The sequence below is a fragment of the Rhyacophila brunnea genome, unplaced genomic scaffold (genome assembly GCF_057557595.1).
Source record: "Rhyacophila brunnea isolate RB1 unplaced genomic scaffold, BYU_Rbru_1.0 scaffold_22, whole genome shotgun sequence".
In the NCBI taxonomy this organism is placed as follows: Eukaryota; Metazoa; Arthropoda; class Insecta; order Trichoptera; family Rhyacophilidae; genus Rhyacophila; species Rhyacophila brunnea.
Window position 1 is genome coordinate 35,592,983 of NW_028232882.1, and position 26,898 is coordinate 35,619,880.

Genomic DNA, 26,898 nt, shown 5'->3' on the forward strand with positions numbered 1-26,898 from the left:
AGTAGGTGCTTATCAATAAATAAAGCTATTAAAATATTTTTTAAATATTATTTTGTAGCAAAAACCTGCTCATTTATTATGTTGACATTTAAAAATACGTATTGATCATAATTGTAGAATTAGTGATTTTTTACAAATAATTTGTAAATAATTTGCATATTGATAATTTTAATTAAGCCCTCAAAATTTCATCAAGTGCAAATAAGTCCGGCTGCAGGAAAAGCTTCATAAATTCAACGAGTGTACTAAAAATTGTAATAATTATAGAATAATTGAACATTTTTATCACGGATGTTTTCTATTCGAAATAATATTTTGATAATTATTCATCGCGACAATTACTTATATAAATATATTTGATGAAATTTGTTTTATTATTTTTTCACCTCTATTGGATTCACTCCAATATATTTGCATTTTAGCAGCACATAACTTATAATTCATTTTCAAAAACGTAAACGAGTGTGCTTTCTTAATACCGGAAATTCCGGTATTTTGGATTTTAAAAACCAGTATTTCAGTATTGATAAATATTGGAATACCGGTATTGCAATCCCTACTTATGTACGATGTCAGTGGTGACGTATATTTGTTTATTCAATTCACTACAATATGAGACTTTGCTAGAAACATACTACAATAAATTATTATTAATATACCATTTCTTTTATTCAATAAATAATTCACAAGATTTGGAGAATGTAGCATCCCATAACATACAATATTATAATCTCAAAATCTTGTTAATTATTCATTGAATAAAATAAATGGTTTATTAAAATTGTTAGCAAGTTCAAGTAGACGTTATAACAAAAATATTTGGCGAGAGCCGGGCGTCGGTTAGTAATTAAGCTAATTAATTTCATGTACATTTCTTGTGTAGTTTAAATTGTCGTAATTAGATAGGAGGCTCGTAGCTTAATTGGTGAATGCACAAATTGAGGCAATACCAATGGTTATACAAGTTCAAATCCCATCGAGTTTCGTATTTATTCTAGTGGGTATATATCTGAGGTATTTTCAAGTTATGTATGTGCAATATTACAATTACATTATGTGAGCGCACGTGCTATAACAATTTTCGTCTTTGTTAACAATGGCATATAATTTTATGATTTCTTAAAAATGATCTATAATAAATAAAAGAAACTATGTGGCCTCCTGACACTAAGAATACGAAAACTGTATTTTAAATAATCAAAACGTATTGATTTGAATGCCCGCCATGTATATGCAACAGAGTTTTGTGCACGGCCGCCTTCCATGACACTAAAATGAAAATTTAATATTTTAGTGTAACACTTCCTTCCAAAACGGGTCTGATGCGGCAACCATGCACTTTAATACTTAAAGAAAGAGTTAAGAAAATAAAAAAGAATCTTGATCATTTGCTCTGCCGTCATTTATCTTTAGTGACTTGAAATGCCCTCATCAAGCCAGAGGAGTCAGAAGTTAAAAGTGATTATTCCGTAGCGGAATTATTCCGTCGTCTATACGACGCAGCAAACTATTCAAATGGCTCAAAGTTGACTTTGATTGATATCAAGTCGGCGTGGCCAATTGGGTCCATGTGTGGACGGACCTGGCAAATAGTTCCGCTCAGTCGGATCCCATCAGCGGGCAGTCCCAGAGGACGTATCCAGCGTCTTGATGTTCATACCCGCGTGTGCATTCTGCCTCATGCTCTAGCAAACGAAATCAATGCGTATTGTGATTCTGTAGCTTATGGTACGGGAAATGGTAGTAAATTGGACATTGTCACGATTTGAAAGGTAGGTAATTGACAAAGGGCACTTGATTTTCCGTCAAGTTCAACTAAATACGTGCACTGTACAGATTATAGAATTTACTAACTTATTGGCCGATATCACAACATGCTCTCTCGGTCCAAAAAAAAAACAAGCCTCTGGAAGTTAAATATTTGAATCGTCGTTTTGTTTTTACCTTTTTGAAGTTATACTTATTTTGGCGCGCTTGGGAAAACAGATCATATTGTATTTACAGCGTGTATTTTTGGCATGTGACAAAGTTGCGCGCGCCGATGTAACGCATTTGGCGTGGGACAGAAGTTGCGTGCGCCGATGCAACACAATTTATTAGTGTGATTATATTCATTTCGGTCCGCATAGTGTCATTTAGTTAGTCGTATAATACAACCATGTAAAGATCACGTGTTGTAAACATAACAAATATTGTGTCATAATAAATATATATGTTTATAAACAAATTTCTGGAGACTAACATTCTACACTGTTAATTTATATTCATAAAACTTTATTTATTTTTTTTATTATTATTTATTATTATTTTTATTTATTATGTATATTTATTTTTCATTGTAAAGATTGTGTATCAAGATTTGAGGCTATGTTTTATGTAAGTATTATTATGAGTAAAATTATATATCAATAAATAAATAAATTTTGTGAATGTTGAGTTGGCAAATAATTCAAACAATGGTTTGTTGTAAATTTACAATATTTACACGACACTTTATACACAAAAATATATATTTTTACAGTTTATAATAATATTTGTCGTATATCCCATGTCAATTTATTTATTAGCGGTTTATAATAATAATAATTATTGTTTTGTTATTTTTTGTTTTGTTACGCCAAAGAAGTATAACTTCTAACGTACATAAGTACACACACCGATTTTTTTTTTATTTAATAGTTATTTTCTTTTCTAATCTATCTAATCTTTTCTCAATAATTCTTTTATACATATAAAACATATAAAAGATGATATCGCAACGTATAAATACATATATATATATATATATATATATAATTAATTCAAACAGCATTCACAGTTGATCAGTCTTCCATCGTTTACATTAACATGTTTAAAGTTAAAATTATTACTTCTGAGCCGTTTTAAAATATCTCCTGCGGCGCAAATATTATTAATTCTGGGCTGTTTGTTCAGACACGTATAAATTGGTAACTTAACCTCACTTTTCACCGTTTATTTGCATCAAAATCGTCGGTAAGTTCGTTAAAACACCGGGGCGAGGGTAGACAGCGCTTTGAAACCTTACGATAATGGCAAGACAATTAAAAAGCCTCACATTTATAATAATAATATTATTACATTACACTATAGTAAGTTAAAATACTAAATAATGTACACCGTATTCTAAACTTATGAGATTTAACTATTTCAATAAACTAACCACTACTTATTATTATTTTACTCGTGCGTTCTTTAAATTTCTTACTAATAATATATTTTTATTGTAAATGTAATATAAATGTATTATTATCTAATTAAATATTGATAATACGTTAATATAAAATATATCTGTGATATATCAAACCTGGTAATCTTAGAATTTAGATAGTTAACTATTCAGTTAAGTCCGTTTTCATTGTTACTATTTTTATTTTTATTTATTTTTGTTAACTATCAGTGGTTTCTTTTTTTCTTTCTAATTCTAGATAATTCATTATAGTCCACATACTTTTCATTGTCTAAATATTAATATACACTTCATGGATCATAAGTAGTTATATTTTTATTTAATTATTGTTTACATCTTCAAAAAATAATCTTAAAATTTATTAGTTTAAATATCTGTATTATTATATATTTTGTATCAGTGACTATGTCTCTTTGAAGTGAATAAAACCGTATTTACACAACATATAACAAGAGTTTTATTTTAGTTAGGTTTTAAGGTGATTTTTGGAACCACAAACTCATATGTCACATATATTTATAACTCACGACCCTTGCTTCCACTCTTTATACTTAGTATGCTTGTGAATCGAACCCATGACACGTTGATTATAGAATAGTACTGATAAAAAACAATAAAAAATAATTACAAGATAAAAAGAACTTTATACGAGTATATACCACGTTTTTAAATTTTCTGTTGAATCATATAAACTTGACAATTCTATGTATTAATAAATACTTTTTTTGTACTTGAGAGAAATACTGAATAAATATAGAATACTGAAATATCAAAATGTATCATAAAATGTGTCATAGTAACGCACGTATATATTAATAATTATTTAGTTGCTAGGACCTCCTTAGCAACCGACAATAATAATTTTCCATACTACAAAACAGAATTAACTGAAAATGAATTCAATTCTGCTTAAAAATGGCTAAAAGTAATAAAAGAATGCATTGTCGTCGTATTCTGATATATTCTAAAAGTTTCAAATGTCTAGCTAGTCGGGAAGTAAGTTAAAATCTTCAATCGTCCAATACAAATTTTGGACAAACAAGAAAAAAATTGTTGTGGATAAACAAGAATACGAGCTAATAAAAACGTAGTAATAACGAGTGTAAAGGTGAGGCATTTTGTATTTTAGAATAAACTATATATTTCTTTTACAAACTTCACACTCAGCCTACAACTAATTAATGTGATACTCCAAGAGCGATTTACGTAATATGGGTATAGTTGACAAACCAAGATGAAAATCAAAAATCGAGTATAAAATCTACATTTGAAAAAAAAACATTTTTGTGCATTGTATATGTACGGGTCCACACCACCACTCTATACAAGAAGATCAAAAAGATATACATATATATGGATGGTTCAAAATAATAATGGATCAAGTCCACCAAAATGGATCCTGAGATATTTGGACGTAAAGTTAAAACTCCTTTCGTAAAATTCAGGATTTTTTTCACTGTATATATTTACCATATTTTGATTGTACATGGATCAATTAAAATAAATAGTCGAAATATAAAGTATATTCAGGCTATATTAGCAAATTAATGTTACCAAATACATCTTTATACTGCTGAAGGAACTGTCAAAAAGGACATGATTTCACATTCAATTTGATGTCTTATCAATACTAGTATTGCCATTTACGCAAAAAATGTAGAGGATTTTGATATTAACACACAATATAGAAATCTGTTTTATCTAGCTACTGAAACAAAAAAATCAAATTTTATGAAAATTGGACTTGATCCATAATTAACGTGAACTACCCATATTATTACTTACCACCTTATCATTTTCGTTATATTTTTGGTATATTTTAACAACTATAGGACTGGTCTGAACTGTTTCTCGGCCCCTTTTTAAATCTTCTGACGAATCTATTGCGTCATCTGCGTCTTGTACCTATTACCAAATCCCACATCGCGCCCAATCTTCTCCCATAGGAAGCTATACCGGGCAGGTAGAATGTGTATTATAACGCGAAAATAAATATGATCGATTCGCAAGCCACACCTCTCAACCAATGCTTTTATATACTTCTGGAAATGTATGAAAAGTTGATTGAAGCAAAACCTGAGAAAGACAAACAAAAGACAAAAGTCGTGGAGCTTAAAGCTTGAAAGTCAAATCCCAAAGTTGTTGTCGCTGTGATTTCAGGCAAACTCATAGAATCGTCAAAGAGTAACTTATTTAAATGTTTTAAATATAGGATAGATACTACTTCTCAGTTGAATGAAAACTTAACAGACAAGTTTTCATCTTTTGATATACCACTCCGTTTAAAATCCTTCCAAGAAACGATTTCAATACGTATTGTATTTACTACCATTAAAGACTAAGATTTAAATTGTTTAGAATTAGTTTTATTATTCAGTTTTATGTTCCATGAAAAGTTCCAAACAAGTCTTGTAAATGCTTTACCCATATCTTTTCCTCTACTATACGAGACTACACGTTTATTTTCCAGTAATTCATGTTTATTTATATAACTAGCTTATTATTATAATCAGTATTACTATCTTCATCGCAGGCAGGGTAGGTATTGAGAATAATTATTATCACAATTGTCATTACATCAACTCAAACGAAAAATTCAGCAGCCTTACTTGAAAAAGCTCCTCACTACGTAAACAATTTTCGGTACTGTTCGGTTAAAGCGGATACAGCGGAAAACGCATTTTTAAAATAGTCGATAAACTGGATTATTTGTTAGGTTAACCTAACCAAACCTAACCTAACCTAACCTAACCCAATCTAACCTAACCTAAACTAACCCAAACTAACAAATAATCCAGTTTATCGGCTATTTTCAAAATGCGTTTTCCGCTGTATCCGCTTTAACCGAACAGTACCCAATTTTCTTATGCGAGTATAATATCGTCTCTGTTCTGGCAGAACACATTAACTGGAGAATACTAGTTTTGAGTAATTTGACTTTGAAGTTGTTAAAATGTTTGAAATGGTCTATCATGTGAGTTTATTAAGTAATCTTAAAAAGGATGACTTTAAAATAAAGACTGTTTATTTATTAAAAAGGTTTCCAGACCGTAAAGTTTGAAATAAGGAACATTTTGGTATAACTAACTCAATATGACATTTTTTCGAATTAGTGTCTTCTGCCAGAACAGTGACGATAAGGTATATAATAAACTCAAAATAATCGTCTCAAGAAAATTGTACGTATATAATTGTCCGTTTTACAGTTCACCGTGTATTGGAAACCGATGGCAGTATAACACTGAGATTCAAGTCTAAATAAAATGCTTAAAAAATACGTTAACCACTGGAATACAAAGGAAATGCAGAAGAACATAGATTGGTAAGTAAGTAAATTAAAAATTCAGTCATATTTTATATATTTATATAAAATACTGAGTGATTCAAAAGTAGGTAAGCATGTAGGTTTTCGTTAGTATCAAGTCATACCTATCAAATATCTGATAATAATGACAGCGTTATTATAAGATATTTTAATGCCAATCAATATCAAATTAAAATTGGAACATCTGCAATGCTCCACGAACAAACCCGTCTTCATTGATCGCAATACTACACGTAGAGTTGGGTATTTCCTGAGAAAATCTCAATCTCGAGATTCCCTGATTCCGAAATTTCCCGAAATGATGAAATTTTGAATTCTCGAGATTCGGGATTTTCAGAAAATAATTTTCGAGAATTCTCGAGATATCGGTAAATTTAAAAAAACTGTAAAAATCCTAAAATCCGTGTAAATACAGACAAATTCTAAAAAATATATGATTTTTTTTATTTATGTAAGAAGACAATAGAAGCATGAAAACAAAAATAATTCAAAACATTACTTATTAAAATAGAATTTCAAAAAGCACAGACTGTAAATCGCTGCGTCTGACAATCGCGTTCGCTTTTGAGACACAAAATTCCCTAATGTTGCAAAAATTGCGCTCATTTTGAGTCGACGTTGGCTTAATTGTGTTTAATTCCCCGATCAGTATTTGAACATTTTATGTTTTCTGTTCACTTTTTTCGTATAGAAAATCATTTTATCAATTAATTTATCACAATAAAGAAACCCCGTATCCCGAGAAAAGATTCTCGAGATCCGGGATTTCCCGAAATGTTAACAATTTCAATTCTCGAGATTCGGGATAGAAAATCTTGAAAAATTCTCGAAAGTTCCCGTCGGGAAATTCCCGAAACCCAACTCTAGCTACACGGCCATTTCTTTCCGGTACGACAACTTATGGTGAACTTTACAATTTACAATTTCCATGCAACCCATGATAATATGCATTTTCCATTTTTTCTCGTGTTATATTTCATTTGTGAGAGGGTGATTTTTTTGGTGTCCGCAATGATTCGCATTTCATAGGATGTTGCCCATTACAGTATGTTCTATTTACGCTGTGCATTGCCTACCTACTCCCATGGGATGTTACTGCGTGTAGTTTTCTTATTCCTGTATAAATTCATAATAAAATTATACGTTCCATGATTGCACCAAACGCGCAGAATTCGATCGACTTACATAGATTTTTCGTATAAATTTTATCTCAAAAACACACAGTGCATTGGCGATAAGGTAAACCTCATTATTATTACATTGGTATTGCCAGTATTTCTTTAAAATGTAATTAGGAATTTAGCATAGCCTATTTAATAGTTACTCACCAAAATTTTGAGTGATATCGGTAGGTCGTAGTTACATTTTTGAAATACAAAATGGGTTTAATTTTGAGTATCACAACTGCTGGTTCTCTAACAGAGACGTGATTATATAGTTTTGTTTATCAGTATTGTGCTGTATTTTTTGTTGCTTATATATCGACTTTAGAAAGGAAAATGACAAAATCCTCAGTTTTTTCAAAATAGGTTTTATTAGATAATATTGTTGTAAACAACTAAATACACGTTGTGTTCAAAGGATGTTAGCTGTAAATGCCGATTTATTATTTGAATTTAGCTAGCATTTTTTAAGAGGGAAAAACTACTAAGCCATAATTTGTGTTGTTCTTTTTAGTTAACTCAATAATTAGTATCAGATTAGGGATATAAAAACCAAATTATGAATTATCCACTTCATTATTATGTATATTTTGTATTTTAACTTTGACTGAAAACCATAACAGAAGCGTTTTAGTGCCTCCTGTAAAATTTGATTTGTGTGAATTACGTCCTTCGTGTCTTTATCTCCCATGGCACTTTTATAAAATTTTCTAAACTCAGTCAAAGTTCACTTGAGAGCATGGCGACCTCTGTCTTGGGTATATGCTCCTGAGATATACCCAGGCGTAAGCAACTTCTGATGCTTCACACCAAACGTAGGGTGATACGCTCGATTAAGATAGAGTGTGGTGCGGGGCGGGTAGGGGGGTGGTTTGGAGGGTCCATGTTTGTGTTGTCGGAAGACTATATAACATTCTACTTTGATAAATGTGTTCAGCCAGTGACGTTCAGTGGGGGGTATGCAGATCATGCGTTGCATAGGGACGTCACATTATAAAAGGCGGCGAATGAATAAACTTATACAAATATTATAATTTTGAATTGCAGTGGTGGTTTTTCATAAAGCAAACGATGCAGTCACTTCATTCTAAAGTACACATTATTATAAATATTTTAGTTTAAAAATTCAATTCTAATTCCATTAGAAGTCTCTTTCGATAAATAATTGCAAAATGAAAAACTTACATTTTTTACTAAATCACCATATCTCACGGATCCAGAAACTTGATTACGAAAGTATGAATATTAATCAAAAGAAAGTGTTTTTTTTATCAAACCATTAGAATACGAATACCATCTACTAAGATGATTCGATGTATACATAAGTATAATATATTATGCTATTTTCAATAGTAAGTCCCTAAGACCTTAAATGGTTAAAAGTTTCAATTGATAGGTTTTTTCATAGAAAAATATCAAAATTCAACTCTCAAAGTTTACATTTGAAAACTTTTTATTGGGTGATCCTAAAAAAATAATGAGTTCTCAGTCTGATTTTTTACATTAAAAGTCACGAAAATATTATTAAAATATTTTTATTACAAGGTATGGTAAGTTCGCTGGTGATCAGTTGTAGTAATGAAATATTTTTTCATGTTTTAACTTAAAATGTCAAACTTCGATTTTTTTTAAATGATGGATTCTTTTTGATTTGACGAAATTTTCTTTTTAATAATAAAATAAATATTAATTGAAACTAAAACTTTAAATCGAAAATAGATCAAAAATAATAATGTATTGGTATAATTTTACGTAAAATAATAGTCAACGATAAAAAAACATTATAAAATATGATTTCATTCAATTTAAGGTTTTCAGCTTATTAGTTTATGTTTTTTTCATAAAATAAAATATAGTTAATAAGTTCTGTCGAAGTAACCGAAGAAATGTTTGATAATTCATACCAAGTTTTAATTTATTCTAAATGTAAAAAAAATATCGATTATTTTTACCATATAAGTTGAAATCCTTTTTATTTATATCGAATTTAGTTTCAGTATTGTCATAATATCGAAGCTCAAGTATAACATAATACATTAATTTAAATTGTGTAGTGAAAAAATATATTTGACTCTCAATTATTTTCTAACACTCTTATGTAGGTTGTATTAATTAAAATATAACAAACTACTATCGGCCTATTGTATATTCTTTATATTATGTAATATTCGCACAGTCTATAACTACAAACTCAGAATTTCCGGTCAAGGTTGCATAATATCTCTTTGCCCTTTTGAGGCCAAGAGTAGTTTAAATTTAGAATTGAACAATGTCTCCAGAATGAAAAGTCTCTGGCAAACCCATTTCCGGAATTCAATGACATGAAAATGTAGGTAGGTAGATATACATTTTTACTCAGTGCTTTATGTGCCAACCTTTATTTTTGATAGACGTTTCTTTTGATTATAGTATGATATACCTCTCATTTGTTTTTATTTAGTATATTGTTTAATAGGATGCCTGAATTCTTGATGTTCAACATTACAAATAATTATCCTAATACTCCATTGCAGTGATCGCTAAACGGTCGCTCGCGAGCTACCGGTGGCTCGCGTAGGATATTTTATCATTTATAAATTTGCCTCTCAAATTGTATTATTGGACTCCGAAATGAAAAACTATCCAGCTGTGTCGTCGAAAATTTTCAACAAGATGGCCCTTTATTAGAAATGGTATTGATAGATTATCAATGTGATTTGTCGCTTAATACTTTGGACGCGGAAGACGCACACGGTGCGTAATGACCAGGCGGCCAATCGATGTAATTAACGTGCATTTTAAAGGGGGCAATTAAAATCTCATTATCTATTCAGCAGCGAAAGCGTTAAGCGTGTTGCGTCAACTGTAGAATCTGTATGGCCTTTCGTTGCAACAGAAAAGTATCCAATTTCAGTTCGAATTGCGCTCGTAATGAAGGCATTGTTTTGTTCTACCTACTTATGTGAATCAACGTTTTCCACTATGAAGGTGGTTAAAAGTAAATATAAAAACATACCACAGATGTACATCATGAAAATTGCATTCGGATGGGAGTGACAAGGTACTAACCGAAAATTGAAAAAAATGTGGAGGAAAGTGAATGCCATTCTTTTCACTAATTATTTTTACTTTTATTCAGACTTATTTCAAGATATATTTTATTTATTATTTAGTTTATAAATAAATAATTGAAGTACGCATTTTATGTTTCATTGGTAGTTCGATGTCTTAATTTCTTTTAACTAATTTAATAATATTTTGTATGGTACGATAAAGGACGATGATAAAAAAATTATAAAGGAGGAATATCTTTAAGTAACTCGCCAGACAATTTCACTTTCTGAAAGCAGCTCATATCCTTATTGAGTTTGTAGACCACTGATCTATTGCATGCTACATTAATGGCTTATTTACACGGGCTTATTAGTACGTATTAGTTGTACTAGCCACGAGTACATGAGTTCACAAGTAAAAATGTATTAGTAGTGACAAAAAAAGAGGCACTACTACATACTCGTATTTTTACTTGTCACTAAATACTAGTTTACGCATTGCTACAAGTTGCGAGTGCCATTGGAGTTGTAGTGAGAGTAACTACTAATGATTAGTAAATAGGATGCGTACCTATCTATTTACTCTCATTTGTACTCTGATTTAAATTAACGCTTATTAGAATTCGGTTTATTTATACGTGTCGGTATTAATGTCAGTACTGAGTACTAATAATTAGTACTAAGCCCGTGTAAACAAGCCTTTACTATGATTACGCAGTAGTTACTATAAATAATTTGGATTACATTTTTTACCTAGAGTGTTTTTTTTTTCATTTTTTGTATTACGGTTGAATTGACTGCTATAATATGTGTGCTACCAAAGTTCACATATGCATGTGGAACGTGGACTCTTAATGTAAGAGAAATTCAAAAATTACGAGTAGAACAACATGCCATGGATAGGTGCATGTTGGGAATTACGCGTATAGATCACAATATAAACCAATATATAAGGAACCAGGCAAGAATACGCGGTCGCTAAGTAGATGAAATGACAACCACTGGACAAATGCCGTCATACAGTGTTACCCAAGGGGTACTAAACACTCACCGGGATGCACTAAAACCCGCTGGATAGACGAACAGATATAGTTCGGCAAATAACTGGGAATCGAGAAGAGTAGAGGGAGTTAGGGGAGATCTTCATCCAGCAGTGGATTGACCCCGGCTGATGATAATGATGATGATTTAAAATAAAATATTGTTTGACTTAGTAAGATAGCAACCTGTTTCCTGACGATTTGTTATAATTGTTTCCAAATATTTATTTATTTTTACCATATTGTAGAGATAACAAAGTATTACTTCAAGAGTAAAACGAGAGTATTAAGAGCCATTAGTTAAAGTTTGCCGCAGTTAATACTTTGGACGCGGAAGACGCACACGGTGCGCAATGACCAGGCGGCCGATCGATGTAATTAACGTGCATTTTAAAGGGGGCAATTAAAATCTCATTATCTCTTCAGCAGCGAAAGCGTTAAGTATGACGCCTATAGCATTGTGGTCTATGTGCATGGGCGCAAAATCCGAGAGATGCAGGTTCGACTCCTGTTGGTTGTCTTTATTTTTCAAAAAAGACTTTTTCTTTTGTTTATAATACTCGTATATTTTTTCAGACGTGTTTTCAAAATTATGTATGTTCAATAATTAGAATGATTCATAAATCTTGTGAATTATTCGTTGAATAAATAAAATACTTAATTAAAAATTATTCGCAAGTTCAAGTAAGTTACAACAAAAAATCTTGGAGTGATCCGTGACATCGGTTAGCAATTAAAGTAATATCCACTTTGATTATACATAAAAAAACCCGATCGCCAATAGTAACTCAATTTGGAAAGCGCTTCAGAGAGTATTAAAAGCCATTCGTTAAAGTTTGTCGTAATTAAGTAAGACGCCTATAGGATAGTGGTCTATGTGCATGGGCGCGAAACCCAAGAGATGCAGGTTCGATTGTCTTACTTTTTTCAAAAAAGACTTTTTCTATTGGTTATAATATATTTTTTCAGAAGTGTTTTCAAAATTTTATAAGTATGTTGAATATATAATCAATATCGAATATATTAACGATTTGCTGGAACACAGTTATTTACCAGCCAATATACGTTGCCAATGACAAGTTAGTTTTGCACCTTGAAAGAAAAAACAACGGATGCTCTCGAATTCTAAGATACGTAAGCAGAAAATAACACGCGTTATCATTAGACTCCCGTTTTCTCATATTAAAAGCTCATAAAAATGATGCAATATTATTGTGAGTAATATTTCTATTAGTAATCATCGCCAGAAAATATTCCTTGACCACATGGCTCAAACTTTGCAATATCTGTTGCCATGTCCTTCATCAATATATTTCAATTTTATTTATCGGTATTTCAAAAGGTTATTATATTAAATACAGGGTTTTAAAACACTACTGGGATAGAATTTCAGCCATAATAATATATTTCCCTTAAATCCGCTGGTAAAATAATTGTACATAGCATTCGTGCGTATTATATTATCTAATAAACTGATAATTATTTTCTATGAGTGCACTGATGGCAAACGGTATTAAAGAATTTTGTTATAAATAACACTGTGATTCTCAACATTTTTTTCAACTATAGGGGCACTTTGTAATATATCGGGAAAATACCCTGCCAGAGTGGTTTATATTAAGATCCAGAGAGGCTAATTACGAAATTGACGTGTACATCAGTAAGCGAAGTTGTATCCATAAGCAGACTTAAATTGTTGCCACTCACTACACCTATATCGCCTCAAAATATATGTATTTTAATTACGTTCTGCATTATACAATGACATTAATATGGACGAAGCATCTAGAAAATAAAATGACACTCACTTTGTGTCGGGTCTGCCGGATGGCGAAATTCATATTTTAATATCGGTATCCTACGCTCAAATGAACATTCTGCTTGCAAGCGGTCTGGCGACACCGCTGGGTCTGCCCATACAAAATTTCTGACTGTCAGGTTTTGACTCCACCGTTATTATTGTGTTACAAAATGCCAATGTGCCTAGTTAAAAATTGTAAAAAAAATCTACTAAACACTCCAAGAAAGATGGGATATCACTTTTCATGTGGTAGTATTATTTATTATTTATAAAATGCCATTTTAAGATAATGTTTATTCAATGCAATTGAATGACAGAAACCATTGGACAGTCGCCTGTGATGCGCTGGGCTTACTTGCGTCTAATCTCCGAGAAGTCGTAAGTAACCGAGAATCTGTTTCTAACGCAATGAGTCATGACACTAATACGCCATTACAATAAAGGTTATATTACTATAAATTCTCGAAGCTTGTATCGCATAATGGAAATGAATACGTCATAATGGTCATGTGACATCTACCTATACATCTGTGAATGACTTTCATGCACAATTTCTCGCGCGCGCCGGTATGAAGTGAGTTGTCGATGTAATAATGTCATTGGCATTATATCATTTATAGCGCCTGTACACGTGCATGGATTTACTTGCACCAATATTGTGTATTCTATACTATCGTGATAATAACTGTTTACTGTAAAAGTGCTGACTGTCTCTCCAATCTCATTCTTTAAGAGCATTCAGTGAAACGGCAAATAATTTTCAAATATAGGTGCGACGAAATTTTGGAATCGTGTAAAGATGACTAAAAAACGTTACCCATTTACTTGAAAAAGAAAACATGTCAATGAATACATTATTATTGTTACTAATAGATTATGACAAATTATGTTTTGTTCTGCACGCGCCGTTTGCACAATCTTCGCGTCGCGTAGTCACGATCGTTTTAGAGCGTGCCCCAGCTGAATTATAGCCTTAAGAAGATTTGTTTTGTTTCAAAAATGTTCGGGGTTCGTTCATTTTGCAGAGTTAATGTACATGTCTTCAAGGCATAGATGAGCACAAACTTTACAGTTGCTGGAAAAGCGTCCTGTTAACACAAATATAAGTTTGTTTTAATATGTTGCAATTATCCATTTGAATGTTCAAAATACCATATTTAATATGCATTTAATTGCTGACGTAAAGGTCGTTTAAGCCGGAAAATATATATGAAAAAATATGCGATAAAAAATGGAAATGGGCACACGTAAGTCTGGCACATATTAATAAATCAAAAAGATTTTTCGCATTGACCTCCTAACGATGATGAAAGACTCGGTGATACAGATTTAATTAAGATCGATTACTCTTAACTTCTTCCTCTAAGGTTTTCGGGGTCTTAGCTTGTAACAATACGTCCGTCGTGGAGAGAGAGGGAATGGAAAACAGTGACGTTCAAAGACCCAGGACCATAATACCTTAAGAGACTTATATTATTATATAACTCTTTGTATTAGAATATTTGACAGTAATTATATTACAGAGGTATACAAAAACAATATTCTTTACTATTATAAATACCAGTGGCGAAGGGTGGAAGTAGGGTGTTAAGATCCACTATAAATATAGTGCACATTAAACTTTATCAGTCATATGTATTTACTTTCATTGAACTAAGACTACAATTTATTTACAGACAGTGTTGGTTAGTTTTTAAAATTCAATTAAAACTTGCGAAACCAAGCCACAATAGATAAAAGTAAAAAAATATTATTTGTCTATTTATAAATATGTAAAATTATGCAATTCAATCATACATAACTTTTAATATTTTATAACAGAACAATATTTTTTATCTATTATAGTTTGGTTTGGGCAGGGCTTAATGAATTTAAAAAATTAACCAACAATATGTCTAATATGTATTCTTAATCCAACAAAAACAAATAAGTATGAATGAAAAAGTGTGCACAATTTTGTCGTTTTGCCCAAAATATACCAAAACTATTATGGTTTGGTTTAAGCAGGATTTTAAATTGATTTTTAAAAACTAACCAATACCATCTGTAAATTTTAGTTTAGTTCAATAAAAACAAATACGTATGACTAACAAAGTTTACCGTGTACTATTTATGGTGGATCTTAATATCCTACCTCCAGCCTTTGCTACTGATAAAATTATGTAAGTTGATGTCTTTATTTGGATAGTCCTTTATTCGAGCTATGTGCCCTTTGAATTTATTCGTTTCTAGAAACACTATTTTATCGTACTTTTTGTAACATTTCCGGGCGGATTTTTTTGGCATAAAAGCTGATCATATTGGAGAAAATGTTAGGTTAGACCTCCTCAATCCTGGGTGTTGAAAGATTTTGTGTTTTAAACTGGTTGAAGGGATTTTTTTTGCAATGGATGCTAAAAATTTTAAATATGTTTTTCGAAAAGAATTCCTCTAAACAAAAAGAAGTTAGAAGAGTTAATAAAACATGAAACGGTGGTGAAATTCTGTCGATCCCAAAGACTAAGGTGGGCTGTACACGTTGAGAGAATGCCTGAGCACAGAACGCCAAAAATTATGACCAAGTGGATCCCACAGTGGAAACGGTCTAGGGGCAGACCAAAGAAGAGGTGGGCTGACTGTATCGAAGAGGACTGGAGAAAGATGGGGAGGGCTGGAGACTGGAGAGGAGCAGCCAGGGAAAGGAGCGTGTGGAGGACAATTGTAGAGGAGGCCAAATCCCGCCCCGGGATGTAGTGCCGAGAAAGAAGAAGAAGAAACAAAAAACAAAATGGTCGAATATTTTGATTCACTGATGTTAATATGTTATTGACGATTATTTATGGTTTTTCATCTAAATAATAATGAGCCACTCTATAAAATACCTTTTACAAATGAATTTTTAACACGAAATGACTTGCAACTAAGTTAATTATCTATCAGCTTTAGTAAGTATTTTTCATATATATATCGTATATCTTTGTATAATAAGTTTCTTAGTTATTGATTACATATGCGGCATAACTGATGTCCAGTGCATCAAATATAATATATAGTTAATCATGGCCCCCACATCCTGAAGCGGGCCTCCTACCTATCGCTAGGCTTAAAAGCAGTTTGACGCTCTACAGAAACGTTTTCCAAATGATGTTCCAGGTAAAATTAAGGGTATTCAGTGTATTTTTAACGATTTTTTTTGTATCTTTCAATAAATCCACTTGAGTTATGAAGTTTACGAATATCGACATACAATAATCAAAATTTGCATTACACAATCACATATTTAAAAATATTTATATTCCTAAAGTAAAATAACGCCGCAGGCGACTTTTTTATCATTAGAGCAATTTGGTATGTGTGTTTATCTCACTTATAAGAGCCCGGGCTGTGGCTTGTGGGGCCATGTAGTTAATTATTCAATAACATTTATATTAGTACAAAATCAGTAAATAGTTCGAGAATAAACAATATCAAAGGACATAAAAATTATTTAGCATCTCAATAAATTAAATATAATTAAAAAAAACTCTAGTTAAATATGTAACAAATTTCATACTTTTAATATGTAAGTACAACACTATTTAATCGTATAATACGATAGTTATTGCTGTGGGTCGATCATCAAATGTATGTAAAGTTGTTCATTATGCAATTTTATAATAGAGCTCGCTAACGTCATAAAAAATAATGATACAATTTCATCAAGGAATAACTCTTGATGACGAAACTTTTGAGATACTTAAGGGGGGACATGCTCAGCGTAGGTCAAAATGGAACTTTTATTCTATTTTCAAAGCATGATTCTGGACATTCCTTAAACGTTATAGATAATCTATGTATATAATTTTAAAGTCTTATTATCTTTTATATTTATTTTAAACATTTGATGACTGCATGAAGTATTTTTATTACATAAAATAGTATTCTTTTAAACCTCTCGCTCTAATGTTTTAGAATATAGTCATATTTCAGTAAATAACTGTGCAGTGGTGTTAGGATTTTTTACATTTATTAATCTTTAAACGCATTTATAAAACCATCAGTATAATTTATGTGGACATTATTATAGTGAAATATTTACGATAAAAAATTATATTGATAATCTCTGTGATCCCAAATTTGACAAGAATTAGGCATTTTATTATTCAAAAAATGGGCAAGATTAACACATTTGAAGATAATTCTAAAGATATTAATTATAAGCTATGTCTTTGACCATTCAACTGTGATAAACATCCTACGATTAATGATTGTTTTATAATAATTATTGACTTAAGAATAAGGTAGTGTTTTTTTTAAATACACCATTTCTTTTGGCATTCCCCAGTGGTTAAGCTACAACATACCGCCGTAGCCATAGATTGACAAACTACAACTGAAGTAGGGAGTAAGAACATGTTAACGCGCGTGTTTGAACATGTACTGTTTAAAAAAAACGATTTTTTTCTTTTGGGTTAGTAGGTAATGATTCTGATATCTCGTTTGATAACTGTTTGAACATGTGCCTAACCGAAAAAAAAATCTTTTTTTTCACAGAAATATAAATATAATTTATATAAAAATAGAATAAAAGCTCCATTTTGACCCACGCTGATCACGTCCGCCTTTAACATATAATGCTTAACAATTTAATGGGTATATTAAATTACTATATGTACGATTTTCTATTCTCTCTTTTGGCTTAGCAATCTCATTAATATGAATTTTCACGAAACTATTTTCTGGTACCTATGTAATTACATTTTGCTTACTATGACGTTCCAGGCATTTGACAGATGACAGGTGCGCGTACTGTTAAATTATGCAACTGTGTGCGAGGTCGCTATCGATTGGCTGTTACAGATTTAATTGGACCTTTAAGTTGCATTAACTTACAATGTGTGGTGAATTAAACGATGCCACCACGATCCATGCGTTGCCCATATATTATTATAATACTTTAGGGAATTTATAGAACGTTTTATATATAAATAATACCTTACTTTTTGGGAACTGTAATATCGCTGTTCTACACATTCTTTTATTCATCTAAATATTCAAAATAATTACAATTTAGTGTATTTGGCTGCCTTTTAGTGGCGGGATTATGCGATAGATTTTTAACCACCCCTCATTCTACAATAAAAAAAATAAAAACCATAAATCACATCCTGTTTGACTGCTGAGTACATAATTACTTTTTTAATTATCACATTTAAATAGCATGCTAATTACATCGAATGGCCGCCTGATCGTTACGCGCCAGGTGCGTCTTTAGCGTCCAATGACTTAAGTCTTAATATTAGTATTTTTTGTGTGCAATTACGTATATGTTTGAGTAGTTACATTATTACAGTCTCCTTTGATGTTAATTGCAAGGATTTCGTTATGCTTTGGGTAATATTTTATACAAAATGTGTGAGAATTTTAAGATTTTTGTAGATACAATGTAGTATTTGTATAACAGGTTTTAACGGTTTCAAGCCCCCCTTTTTATATCTTCTGATGAATCGATTGCATCATCTGCGTCAAGGAAAGATGCGTTTATTAAGCTGCAATGCTAAATGACTTGCAGTTCATTTAAATTGTTATCATTAATATATAACGAACCATGTATCCTCGACGTTGGACCTGGCTCGGCCACGTACTGCAAATGCCAGAAGATAACTTTAACGTGGCTCTCCTATTCTTCAAGCCAACTTGATTAAAGGCCGCTATAGAGTTTATACGGTGGAGCTACGGGATGCTGGTATGACCTGGAATGACTGAGGAAGACTGGCGAGCGACAGGGACTCTTGGAGGCGCCGTGTGGTATCCATATGCTCCATCTAAGTGGTAGACATGGCCGAAGAAGAAGAAGAATAATAATTTATGAGTCATTTTTTCACCTTTTTGTATAATATTTATGTTGCGTCTAGTGGAAAAGGATTTTTTTGATATTTTTGATCTTGACCGATATATTGTAATTGATTCGCAATAGGTAATAATAAAATAATTACAAGATAAAAAGAACTTTTTATATACTTACAACGTTTTTAAACTTTCTGTTGAATCATATAAACTTGACTTGACTAGCTTAAACGATCAAAAAAAATTTACTTGATAGAAATAATACTGAAATGTCATTTTGACATGTCATATTGATTTGCATAGTAACGCACGTATATATTAATAATTTAGTTGCTAGGACCCCAGACTTCTCTAGCAACCAATAATGGTGTCGAAATAACTTTTCATACAAAACAGAATTAACTTAAAATGAATTCAATTCTACTTAAAGATGGCTAAAAGTATTAAAAAAATACATTGGCATCGTGTTCTGATATATTCTAAAAGTTTCAAATGTCTAGCTAGTCGGGAAGTTAGTTAAAAATCGATTGCAAGATTTGTACCGGACAAATAAGAATACGAGCTAATAAAAACATTGTAATTACTATCAATCGTTCAATATGACAAGCATATTATGATTCCAGCAAATTACTAGTATTGATATTGTACCCCTTTTTTTGTATTTATTCACACACCAATGGTAAAAAAATATGTACGCATCTTGCGGCACCGATGTAATTTCGTCCACGGGGAATTACCTTTTTGGGTCACTTTCTAAGTGAAAAATACCAAGGTGTACCTATGTATAATTATTACACTTTTTTTACTAAAACAATACAAATTTTACATTATACACACTATGAAGGGCAGTAAAATTGTTTACCTACGTGATTTATTTTTATGCAGTGGTAATTATACATTTGTATTATGTTATCGTATAGTAATATTGATATTTTTTTAAATAATCTATATTCAAGACGATATACACTTACTGTGATTTTCAGGCTACCCCACCGCATAAGAAGGGATCTTTATTTAACTACATATTTTTCCGACTTATATGACGCGTAAATGGAAACTCTGCCATTATTGGTGATATTGGCTTGTGTTTCTCTGATAATTATCTTAGGAGAATCGAGGGCATCCGTTGTTTGTTCTCCCAATGTGCAGAACTAACCTGCCATTGGTAATGCGAATTGGGAGGGCAATAACTCTATTTAACCAAATCACTTCGGATATTGACATATTTCACCTGCGTGAGATGAGTATATAGGTGGACGTTGTTTTATAAATTGTTATAATAGGGTCTGCTTAGCTCATTCGCTGTACTTGTATCTAATTTATATATTTTTTGTATTTACACTTTTCTATTGTTCTAACCTAACCTAACCTAACCTAGGTCTGAGACTGCGTATGGTACGTTGTTATGTGCTATCAATTCTTTTCTATGGTATGGAAGTATGGACGCGAAACCAAGAGATGTCACGGAGACTTGAAGCTTTCGAGATGTGGCTGTATAGACGCATCCTCAAAATTCCTTGGACTGACCGGGTGACAAATGTTGAAGTTCTCAATCGAATGGGGAAGGACCGAGAAGTTCTATGTAGTATCAAAACCAGGAATCTACAATAACTCGGCCACATTATGAGAGGACAAAAATACAGCATTCCCCAACTTGTCATTCAATGAAAGATCAATGGGAAGCGTAGCAGAGGACGGCGCCGAATTTCGTGGCTTAAGAACCTCCGTGTTTGGTACGAGTACAGCTCCACTGAACTGTTCCGGGTAGCAGACGACAAAGATAAGATCGCCTTGATGGTGACCGACCTCCGCTAGGGGATGGCACAATAAGAAGAAGAATTGTTTAATGCTGATCTTTTTCTTTTATATATATATATATATATATATATATATATATATATATATATATATATATATATAAATACTGTTTTATTATTATCTCTTTTCTTCTAAATGTTATGTTGTGAACGTCTTAAATTAATAATTTGTAATGTTTACTATAAGTATGTAAATTAAAAACGGATGCAATGTTTCATGATACTGTTAACCCTGAGATTAAGCTATATATTTCATTTGAATTATTGAAGTTACTCTATTGTTCTGAAACTATTTAATTTATAATTGATTTAAGTTTTGTACAATTCTATTATTTGGTTCGTTATTTGCAACCTTTCGGTATTCGCACTCACCAATGGTAAATTCACATTGACAAAATATAAATTAATTGTCGTTAATATTACAAATTACTACAATAAAAAAAACGAGACAACCTTTTTACTTACAAAAAGGGATGTATAAACACTAATGTTGGACATTTATAGTGGAAAAAAACCGTAGTGGTTACATTAGATACTCACTATTAATACATTCGATAGGCGCATTAAAATATCACTACTTATTAACAATAGAACTAGATAAAGTTGTGATAAAGTTAATAAAATTAACTAATGAGAAAGAGGTGGTGGTAAGGGGTGGAGGTAGGCTGTTAAGATTCGATATAAATAGTGCACACAAAATTTTTTCAGTCATATTTTTGCATTCATTGAACTAAGAATACAATTTTTAGATAGTGCTGGTTAGTTTTTTGAAATTCAATTAAACCCTGCCTAAATCAAACCATAATAGTTTAGGTATGCTATAGGGCAGGCGATCCCACAAAAATAGTGCACACTGTTTGAGTCATACTGATTCATTTTCGTTGAATTAAGAATAAGTACATATTATTACAGATGGTGTTAGTTAGTTTTAAAAATCCATTAAGCCCTGCCTATATCAAAACAAAATCAATAAAAACATATTCTTCTATCTATAAAATATCTAAAATGATGTATGGTTTAATGGCATAATTTTAGATATAGTATAGATATTTTTTTTACTATAATATACTATGATTAGGCATGGTTTAATTGAAGTTTACAAACTTATAAACACTATCTACACATCGTAGTCTTAGTTCAATGAAAACAAATACGTTCAACTGACAAATTTTAGTGTGCACTATTTATGCCGAATCTTAACAACCTACCTCCGCCCATTCACTACTGCTATATATACCTATTAAATATAAAACAAAGAAACAATGTTATGGTATAATCACTATAATCCGTAATCAATGTCTGTGTGAATTTACCATTGGTGAATTGCATACGCAGAGTGGGCGAAAAGCAAAACTATACTAAATTCGAATTAAATCATGTACCCTCCCTCGGTCGATAGTAGTAATTTTCCTAAATTATTTATTCAATTTTTAGGTGTAGACTGTAGAGTAATTAGGTTAGACTTATAATAATTATTTTTAATAATAAAATTTTAAATGTATACTTCGGGTTAAAGAGTAATAATATGATATATCTTCCACCCGAGAGTTCTGGGTTCGATTCCCGATAAAGACACAATATTTATGTGTTTTTCTCAAAGCCTGAGTGTTTGTGATTGTTCAAAATTACTAACAACGACCTTGTACGAAAAAGCAAGGACATGGTTATTAATAATTCAAAAAAAAATATTTATGGTTGTGGTACGAACCGCTATAAATCGATTGATGAAGAATTCATATAAGATACCATGTTTAGAGCACCGGACCGCCCCCAAAATATAATTAAATATATTTTCACCGCACTGATATGTATGCCTAATTTTAAATTGTTCATTAGATGGTAAATAATATGAGAAAAACTTCATGAAAATTTAAATACACTGATGTAACCCAATTTAAGACAGTATAGGAAATATTATAATAATTATATAAAACTATATTCATTTCTTACCGTTTTTTACTGGTCACTTCGCACCATACAGTTGCAATCCTGATTATTCTTCACTTCACAAAACAAAATCACTATTTCACGTTAACTTAACAAAACAAAAAACTAAATAATATTGTTAAATAAAATCAGTTTCATAAAAAACCAAACGGGTAGTTTTCACAGACTGTCACATTTTGTTTTAATACTGTTATGTCAGTCGATAAAGAAATTCAACACTAGAATAAAAAATTATATTAAAGAAATTAATTTTAAATTATAATATACTTATTACACCTTATTCTATAGCTAACGTTTATGTGACTCAAATAACATTGAATTCGCGAATTAGGAACGCCGATATATATTTCAAACTACGAAAATATGCATAAATATTATCTAATCTTATTATCTCAGACGAAATAATTACAAAAAAAATATTATGTTATCACTATGCCCATAATCCATTGTTGGCTTATATTGTATTTATAAAAATAAAATATACTTAATATAATTTAATAGATATCCGCATAATTTATTTTAATTCAGCACCGGTTTCGTCCGCTTAACATACCATTATTTGAGATGGATCTGTTTAGTAATATACTGATCGTTATCGAACTACATTCAATAATTTAAATTAATATGGTGGTAATATTACCGTAGGATAGAGATAGCTTGATTCTATAGTATAACAACACTAATGGTAATATTTTTAACAGATTCTATGTCTTTCGTTGTCTCTACAATCCACCTAACAAAGAGTTTTCTTCGCAGATTTTTTACCGCCCGCGATGGACGGAGGATAAAATTACGCATATGGAGCAATGGGTCTCGAGTTCGAAATTCATTTTTGGCAAACTGACATTCAACGTATGCTTGGAATATGGACCTATTAATTTGATAATATTCAATGTTTACTTGATGGTAATTCATGATAATTTACAAAATGAGTTTAGCACATATTATAACACTTGCTTTACAACACGTATGTCGCTCACATAGTGAGCTTTATCGAGTATGAGTACCAAAATTTACAATTACAATAAAAATAATATAAGGTATTAATTATATACTAAGCTTTATAAATCATTTGTTTTTTATATAAATTTGTTTCATTATGTTTCCTCATAATATATTGGTTATCGATCAAGATTTTTGTTTAATTTCTGTTAGGTATAATATTTACTGTATCTTATTATATATTAAATAGTACAATATATTTGGCACATTGGTCAAAAAATGCTACTATATTAATGATTTTATCATTACAACGACAGCATTATGCATCTATAGTATCCGTGATTTTCGGGTTCGATCCTGCGGCTAGATAAAATAATGAATGTCGTTTTTTTCAATGTGCGTTTGATCCAGCACTACAGCCTAATTAGTTAGGCGAATAGCTAACAGCCATTCCTCGTTTTACAAATCGATGAATGACTCTAACTCTAATGTTTTTTCTAACATTTTCCATTTAGGATAGAAAATGGTAAACTACTTGCTTAAAACCATTTTATTACAGTATGACCATAAGTTCAAGACTATCTAAATTTTATTAATATAAGTATTATATTTATATTACGACAAATATTTTTTTCTTAAACTTATATAGGTTTCTTATAATAATTATATAGGGGAAAAAACCAAAGCGTTATCTATTCAAACTAATTATAGAGATAAATAAATAAAATCGTTATTTAATAAATAAAAAAAATAGATTTCTTTATCCGGCGTGTTGAATAATTATTATTACTATATAAATCAATCAATTATTAATTTATGCACAATTATGAAGATCTGTCACTGTGTCTAGCATATATATATATATATTATATAATATTCTTCTTGCACAAAAAAACATACGTTTGCTTGGAGAGGCCTTCAATAATGGTTATCGTATTAATTAACCACTGTAGGTTTTATATTCGTATCGACAAATCATGATCGATTCGAAATTCAAACCGCGCACTGACTTCACGCGAGTGAAGCTAATGGCACACTAAAATAGCAATTCTAAACAAAATTTGAATTTTGAACAGAAAGTTTATATTATTTTCAAATTATGAACCTTCCGTCGAGAATATAAGAAACTGTATATTCGATATTTAGATCGCTATCAACGAGCTCTGTTTGCTTAGTTTAAAAATCGAATATGGAACGTTATTTTTTAAATTTGAAATAGAACAATAGTTAAACTCAAATAGGTATTTAAATTATGAATTATCGACAATGTTTTACACGGATTCTAATATCATTTTGTAATTTATATATTTTATTTATATTACAACTTCATCGATAATTGTTAAATCTCTATTTATCAATAGATATAATATTTTGGTAATCATAATAATTTTCACTAATTTATAATAATATGGTATAACGTATAAATAACACAATAATATTATTAATACTATCAACCGAAGATACTTGATGGAATTTGAATTTAAATTCATGTGTGTTTGCCTTTGGTGAGTGTACACGGCGCATGAAGATGCCAAAAAGCAAAACCCGGGTCACAAAAAACGACTTAAATGGAATAGTACAAAACTTAAATCCATTAGAACACAGTAATATATTTCGATTTAAGTGTAATGGGATAATATAGCAATTTTATTGTCACTATTCAACTAAGTTATTTTTTATTGTTCTATACAATTTTATTATTTTAACCTATCTAGGCACTCATGGAAAATGTGTAGGACTTAAAAAACTGGGAATCTCACGAGGGTCTTCACATCTAGCTTGTATAATATATCATTTTTATAAATATAATGTACATTGCATAAACTATTTAGATAAATTATCACAAATATTGATATTATTTTTATGCTATGTAGAAGAATAGTGACGTCTTAATGAAGGCTACCCCAGACAAATTAAATTATTCCTACTCCTTCCTAAATTTATTAGGTAGGTACCTACTGAAAATGGTTTTTGGTGAAATATTTTGACAACCTTAACAATATTATTCAATTAAATTATAGACTGAGCTGATTTCCTTTATACCTAGACGTCGCTGCATATTTAGATTTTCATTGTTATAGCATACACGTTGTTATAAGTGAATAAAATTTATATTTTTAAAATAATCTAAAAAAATTAAATTATGTTTTATTTAATATTTTACAATTTAGATTATAATTATTATCTAATCGTTATCTTAAGTAATATAATTTAAATTATTGATAATTATTATTGCAAAAATATACTTAGGTATCTATAATTATATATTTTTTTAAATGTATTTTCCTTAAATTATAAAATCTGCATATAAAATTTAAATTCCGAACGCATTGTATAAATTAATAATAGGTAAGTATGTTAAAATTATAATTCTTTTTTTAAAATGTTATAATAAATTATCATTTTGAATTTGGAACCGAACCAAGTCACATTTATTTAAAATAAACAAAAAATATATATTCGAACCAACGGGCACCCGATTCGAATTTGGAATTCGTGCGCGATATTCAATCGCGAGTCGCGGTCGCCCTACCGCGGCGCTATTCGGCGGTCGACTGGCGAACAATATTCCACCGGACTCCAAACTCTTTGTACCTTATACCGAGCCCTGTACTGATATCACCACATACAACGCGCGCGAATCCGGCGGCGTGATTTGTAACTAAGAAAACACACACTGAAAATTTAGTTTCATCCCCTGCCGTCGAACGGTCTTTCTGCGTTTTTACGGTTCGGTGTAATATTTCTGTGATGTTGTATTTTAAGGGAATGGATATGGTTGGAAGGCGAGGGGGGCGACGTGAAATAATAAGCGAGC

At 30.9% G+C, this 26,898-nt stretch overlaps 1 protein-coding gene across 1 annotated transcript in view; it reads right to left on the reverse strand.

Annotated features, from left to right (window-relative positions):
- Nucleotides 1-26,637, reverse strand: part of LOC147070499 (voltage-dependent T-type calcium channel subunit alpha-1G-like) — a 630,303-nt gene extending 603,666 nt beyond the window's left edge. Inside the window, exons 1-2 of the mRNA XM_085949528.1 lie at nucleotides 26,547-26,637; nucleotides 23,142-23,356 (exon numbers count right to left, since the gene is read on the reverse strand). The gene's annotated coding sequence lies outside the window, so the exon portion shown is untranslated. The remainder of the gene's footprint in view (nucleotides 1-23,141; nucleotides 23,357-26,546) is intronic.
- Nucleotides 26,638-26,898: the final 261 nt, after the last annotated feature.